Raw genomic sequence first — 6690 nt, 5'->3', positions numbered from 1 at the left:
TGTTGAATTTGAATTTTGAACCGGTTTTTGAACTAACGAGAGATTAGTAACAGTAACCGAGGTGATGTGGCATCATTAGCGTGGGATTACTGTAGCCTAATTGTCCGGACGTCACAATTCTCCTCCACTACAAGAAATCTCATCCCGAAATTTAAGGGGTGGAGTAAGGGGGAAAGACTAGGTTACGAAATTCTAATGATTCTCCTCGGTCTTGGTTGCTCCTCTCGAAGAGGTCGATCCACTATGTTGATGTCTTCATTTCTCTGCTTGAAGTCATCATGATGAAGCCGGCATCCTTTCTTCAGGACCACCATCGTACTTACGGAAAAGGTTAAGGGGGAAGACTCGGGAAGGACGAAGCTCAACACATGCTAGGTACCTGGGGGCTATCTCAGTGAACGAGGCGTAGATGCATCTCTCGAGTTGAAATTCAAGTAAGTCATCGAGAGCAAGGTAAGAAGGTGCAATAAGAAGTTTCAAGCGGATAGGCAATCGTTCGATGTCCGAAAAAGTGTGTGAAAGGGGTTCAGAGCATCGAGATTAAGTATTGCATCTGATACCAGAACAGATCACTAGGAAGGTGGCTCATGAATTGCATATGAAGCCAAGCGTAAGGGACAACTTTCAAAATAGGGGTGTACAAGAGAGTCGGGTTTCGATCCTGTGGAACTGTGGGTTATGGGCCCACCATGTGGGTTAAAGTAGAAAGGGTGCTGACATCTTGCACGATCATGATAGCAAGGCATGTCAGAGGGTAGCCTGTCAGTTATATGTCAGCAACATCGTCGGTACCAAGGGCGAGGGACAAAGAGAACCATTTTCCAGCTCGTTGAAACGAGGCGGACCAATAGGCAAAGTTCTCGTCCATCGGTGGCTACCGGAATGTCACCAACAATAGTAACAGGGTCTTACTGACAGAGTTGTACACCGAGGTGTTTGCACAAGCAGGGAATTAATACTGCTTAGATCATAATGATCACCAGAAACGTTAAACCAACCAATGGAAAGGAAAATATGATTATCAGATTAAACAGAACAATGGAAAGGAAAATGTGTTTAAACACATATTTCAGGGGTATATCCTTCCCAAGGACAATGGTTAGAAGAGAACCATTTAGGTTAGGGAAGAGGAAGTTCATGACATTACCCAAACAACGGTGTTTGAATAATTGATAACGAAAATTTAGCATTGTGCTTCAAATGTTTTTATTGAAGATCGGAGTACCACAGACATGCTTCGAGATAGCATTGACATGGTCATTAGGTAAGATCAGGCTATGGATACACAAAGGATCCATCAGGAACAACTTATAGAGTAAGTCTTACAATTTCCTCATGGAAGAATAGCTAACCTTGCTAAAAAGGAAAACTTATAACAATAGGTCCTCCGGCCAGGTGTGTTAGGCATGACATCACCTTACCGGGTCATAAATAGACCAATGTTATAACTCTTGGAAATATGTTCCAACCATCATATCTGACCGAGATTCAGATCTGATTGGTTTCAGGATAACTCAGACTCAGGATGCCTGAGAAGAAAGGTGCAACACAAATTGTCGAAACGACATCGAAGATTCTCGGGAGATGAACTATGGAAGCGAGTTCCGAACAAGGGTTCATCATTAAATCAAGGAGAGGTGAGGAGGTGACTGATTGACTCAGCGACAATCCATTGAGATTTCCAAAAGATGGATTTCCACCAGTATTCGAACAAGGAGATAAAATTTGTCCGATCAAATGATATAATGATGTATGCTCGAGGAAACCATACACAATTAAACATTGGTTGAAAAGGTGCACCCAAAATAAGGGCCTATGTAGCATGATCAATGTTTAGAATGGTGATTCGATAACCAATGGTCTAAGAATGAAATGTCGACCATTAACTTCAAAGCAATAGGGTCGCTAGAAGTTTTAAAATCACACATCCAAGTTCAACTGTCAGTTTTTCTTCGGTTGGAAACAACACGGGGACCAAGAAGGAATGGTGATGGTGAGAAGTATCACTTGTATCAAGAATTCTCAAGAGGTGGTAAAATTCCCATGACATTCTTGACATAAAAGGTGGTAATACTCAAAGGTAGAACACAACATAAGCTGGATAGCAAGGAACTCAAAGTACACAAAACACGAACAAGTTTGTGTTGAACGGAAGGCAATAAAGTGGTCAATGATAACACAAATCATCGGGGGCAAGGATGGTATTTCTCATCATGAATTCAATTGCTATCCTGGAAGAGCTCAGAATGCCGATGATGATCACGACACATTTGTCGAGAGATTTCATGAAGATGTAATCGATTGGCGATGACATCAAGTCAAAGGAATGATGAAGCGAAAGGATATTGGAACCACGGGTATGACACAAATTCGAAATCAAGCTTGCTGCTCAAGGTGAAATGGTATTATGGGGAAGATCGACGTAAGCTTTGCTCACCGTCGAAAGTTGTGCTCCGAGAAGAAGGACCGGGTGGCACAGTTTAAAATTTAGCGCCATAATGATGTAGCCAATCAAGCTAGGAATGACGTGATCGGGTACAAACTCATAAGTAAAGAAGATTACTAAGAGTTGTTTGATCGCAGTGCAGACTCGATTCAGTTATCGGTGGTTTTGAGTGTTTAAAAACTCGAAGCCCGTGAAAAATTGGAATCAATGAGAATGTAGCACTTGATGAAGAACTCCTAAGAAGTTATGCAGTTCCGTGATAATCTCGAGATACCAGGGGGTAATACTCGACAACAAACCAAAGTAGAGGTTGGGCTGGGGTATTGCTCTGTAGAAGACAGGTGCTTAAACTTGCATGTGAAATGGTATTTAAAGGAGAACATGGCCAGGACCACGATTGCAAAAGGCCAGATTCCAGATATAAGATGAACTTATACCCAGGGAATAATTAATTTAAGAGAAGCTTTAATGATAAGATCTACATCGTTTCCATGGGCATGAACACAAATCAAGGTCGACTCCCACTTCTCTAATGCATAACCTTTCATTCACTTCTCATTTTCGAAGAAGTTGTAATGTTGAAATTTTATCTAGCAAAATACCAGAAGAGTATGACTCGTGAAAACTTTCGAGGTCACACATATTAAGGAAGGCCTAGGTTCAACCCATCGGGGCATCGTGGAAACATATATCACAAACTTCAGGGGTAAATAACTCAAGCTCGATAGTAGAGCATGGGTGACAAAACGAGAGGATACAATTTACTGAAGGCATTGTGTTTCAAGGAAAGAACTTCTCGAGGTTTTTGTATATGAAAGACACTGTCGGATGATATTCCAACAAAGGATCTGTCGGTCCATAGCGGAGCTGACGTGAGTATCGGCACACAACCAGAGGAAGAAACAATGTGAAGGCATTGGATTATAGAAGCACTGACTAATTCAAAGCTCACATGTAAAGGAATTATAGTTTCCAAATCAAAGGATCAGAAGCAAATGCTCTGATTAAGGATGGATAACTTGAGTAAGCTTAGGGGTACAAACAACGACAATTTGATTGGTTAAGACCCAGCTCATGTTAAAAAATGACGTCTGAGCCGGAAGGATGAATTCTAGGATATGATTGAGGATTGTGAGCATTCGCAACATATTGAATCAATGGACTCAAAATGATATTTGACAAAGGATGCCAATAAGATTACCAGACTTATGGGATTAACCATAATGCAAGCAAGCAAGAATTTCAAGGGCAAGACGATGCTCAGGATTTTTGGAAAATCGAATGGTATTTCGAAAAATTTTGTGAAACACATGAACAAGTGGGAAAGAGCGGATACTCGGCAAGCGCGAGGAATTATCCGTAAGGGTATTCATGAGGCAAGAACTGTATAGCAGTAAGCTCAAAGGATTCTTGGAACAACGGAGAGCGGTTCGGGGCATCTTGTATTAACAAGATCAACTTGGAATAAAATTAAGAACGACAGGTGTAAGTATTTATCCATAGGGATAGATCAGTGGTAGGGAATTGCAAAAGCAACGAGCACAAAGTCTCGAGAACATCGGAGAGTATCTTCAAAATCCTTCGGTGCACCAGGCAATCATCTGGAGTGAGGGGCTCTCCGGGAGGAAGTAGTTACGAGAACCTAGAGTCAGAGTTAGTAAAATCATTTCACCCGAATAGAAGAGAGGTCAGAGTCCCAGAGTATAGGTCGAGGAATAAAAGTTCTAATACCACCCAATGGCGACGTGGGCCCGTAAGCCACACAGCCATGTTAGTAAAAGTTTTTTTTAATGACTAGACTCGACTTCGGCCAAGGAGTTGGAAAGGGGATTCCTACAGGCAGTTAGCTCTGATACCAACTTGTGACACCCCCGATTTGACCGTACACTAATCATGCACGCAAACGTGTATGATCAAGATTAGGGACTCACGGGAAGATATCACAACACAACTCTAAAACATAAATAAGTCATACAAGCATCATAATACAAGCCAGGGGCCTCGAGGGCTCGAATACAAGTGCTCGATCATAGACGAGTCAGCGGAAGCAACAATATCTGAGTACAGACATAAGTTAAACAAAATTTCCTTAAGAAGGCTAGCACAAAAGTAGCAACGATCGAAAAGGCAAGGCCTCCTGCCTAGGACCTCCTAACTACTCCTCGAAGCCGAACTCCACGTAGAATCATCCTCGGGATCTCTAGCTCCTGGACTCCAGCATCTGGTTGCGACAACCAGGTAGAATGGAAAGGGGGAAAAGAAGGAAAAAGCAACCGTGAGTACTCATCCAAAGTACTCGCAAGCAAGGATCTACACTACATATGCATGGGTATATGTGTAAAGGGCCATATCGATGGACTGAACTGCAGAATGCTAGAATAAGAGGGGGATAGCTAATCCTGTCGAAGACTACGCTTCTGGCAGCCTCCATCTTGCAGCATGTAGGAGAGAGTAGATGGTAAGTTCACCAAGTAGCATCGTATAGCATAATCCTACCCGGCGATCCCCTCCTCGTCGCCCTGTTAGAGAGCGATCACCGGGTTGTATCTGGCACTTGGAAGGGTGTGTTTTATTAAGTATCCGGTTCTAGTTGTCATAAGGTCAAGGTACAACTCCGGGTCGTCCTTTTACCGAGGGACACGGCTATTCGAATAGATAAACTTCCCTGCAGGGGTGCACCACATAACCCAACACGCTTGATCCCATTTGGCCGGACACACTTTCCTGGGTCATGCCCGGCCTCGGAAGATCAACACGTCGCAGCCCCACCTAGGCACAACAGAGAGGTCAACACGCCGGTCTAAATCCTATAGCGCAGGGGTCTGGGCCCATCGCCCATTGCACACCTGCCTATTGCGAGGGCGGTCGGAAGCAGACCTAGCCTAGCAGGCGTTCCAGTCCAATCCGGCGCGCGCCGCTCCGTCGCTGACGTCACGAAGGCTTCGGCTGATACCACGATGTCGAGTTCCCATAACTGTTCCCGCGTAGTTGGTTAGTGCGTATAGGCCAGTGGCCAGACTCAGATCAAATACCAAGATCTCGTTAAGCGCGTTATTTTTAAGTATCCGCGGACGCCGACCAGGGCCAGGCCCACCTCTCTCCTAGGTGGTCTCAACCTGCCCTGTCGCTCCACCACAAAGTAACAGTCGGAGCCGTCAGGAACCCAGGCCCACCTCTACCGGGATGGAGCCACCTGTCCTTTCAGCCCCCTCATCAGAATCACTTGCGGGTACTCAACGAGCTGACCCGACTTTAGTCACCACATGTGTCATGTATATAAAGTATAAAGTATATACCCGTGATCACCTCCCTAGTGATGACGACCCGATAGTATAGCATGGCAGACGGACAAGAGTGTAGGGCCACTGATGGAACACTAGCATCCTATACTAAGCAGTAGGATAGCAGGTAAGGGTAACAACTGTAGCAACAATGACAGGCTATGCATCAGAATAGGATTAACCGAAAGCAGTAACATGCTACACTACTATAATGCAAGCAGTATAGAGAAGAATAGGCGATATCTGGTGATCAAGGGGGGGCTTGCCTGGTTGCTCTGGCAAGAAGGGTTCATCGTCGATGTAGTCGATCACAGGGGTACCGGCAGCGGTCTCGGGGTCTACCGGAAAGAAGTAACGAAGGGGGGACACAATAAATAACAGAGCAATCAAAGCATCACAAAGCATAACATGGCAATACGCTGTGCTAGAGGTGATCTAACGCGGCAGGAGGTGATACCGGCGAAGAGGGGAAACATCCGGGAAAGTATTCCCGGTGTTTCGCGTTTTCGGACAGATGAACCGGAGGGGAAAGTTGTGTGTTCGATATGCTAGGGGTGTGTGGCGGACGAACGGGCTACGTATCCGGATTCATCTCGTCGTTCTGAGCAACTTTCATGTACAAAGTTTTTCCATCCGAGTTACGGTTTATTTTATATGATATTCTAAAGTTTTAAATCATTTTTAGAATTTATTTAATTAATTTAATTCAACACTATCCAGAACAGTATTTGCTGACATCAGCAGTCAACAGAGGTGTTGACTGGGTCGCTGACGTGTGGGTCCCACTGGTCATTGACTTAGTTAACTAAACAGGTTTAGCTAAATTAATTAAAGTGATTAGGTTAATTAATTAGGCTTAATTTAGATTAATTAAAGGGATTAATTAATTTAATTAATTATCTTAATTGATTAATCATATTATTATTATTTATTTTTATATAATTCTTTTTTTTATTAAACCGT

Source organism: Aegilops tauschii, chromosome 7 (assembly GCF_002575655.3).
Source record: "Aegilops tauschii subsp. strangulata cultivar AL8/78 chromosome 7, Aet v6.0, whole genome shotgun sequence".
NCBI lineage: Eukaryota > Viridiplantae > Streptophyta > Magnoliopsida > Poales > Poaceae > Aegilops > Aegilops tauschii.
Note: the sequence above shows the minus strand (reverse complement) of the source record.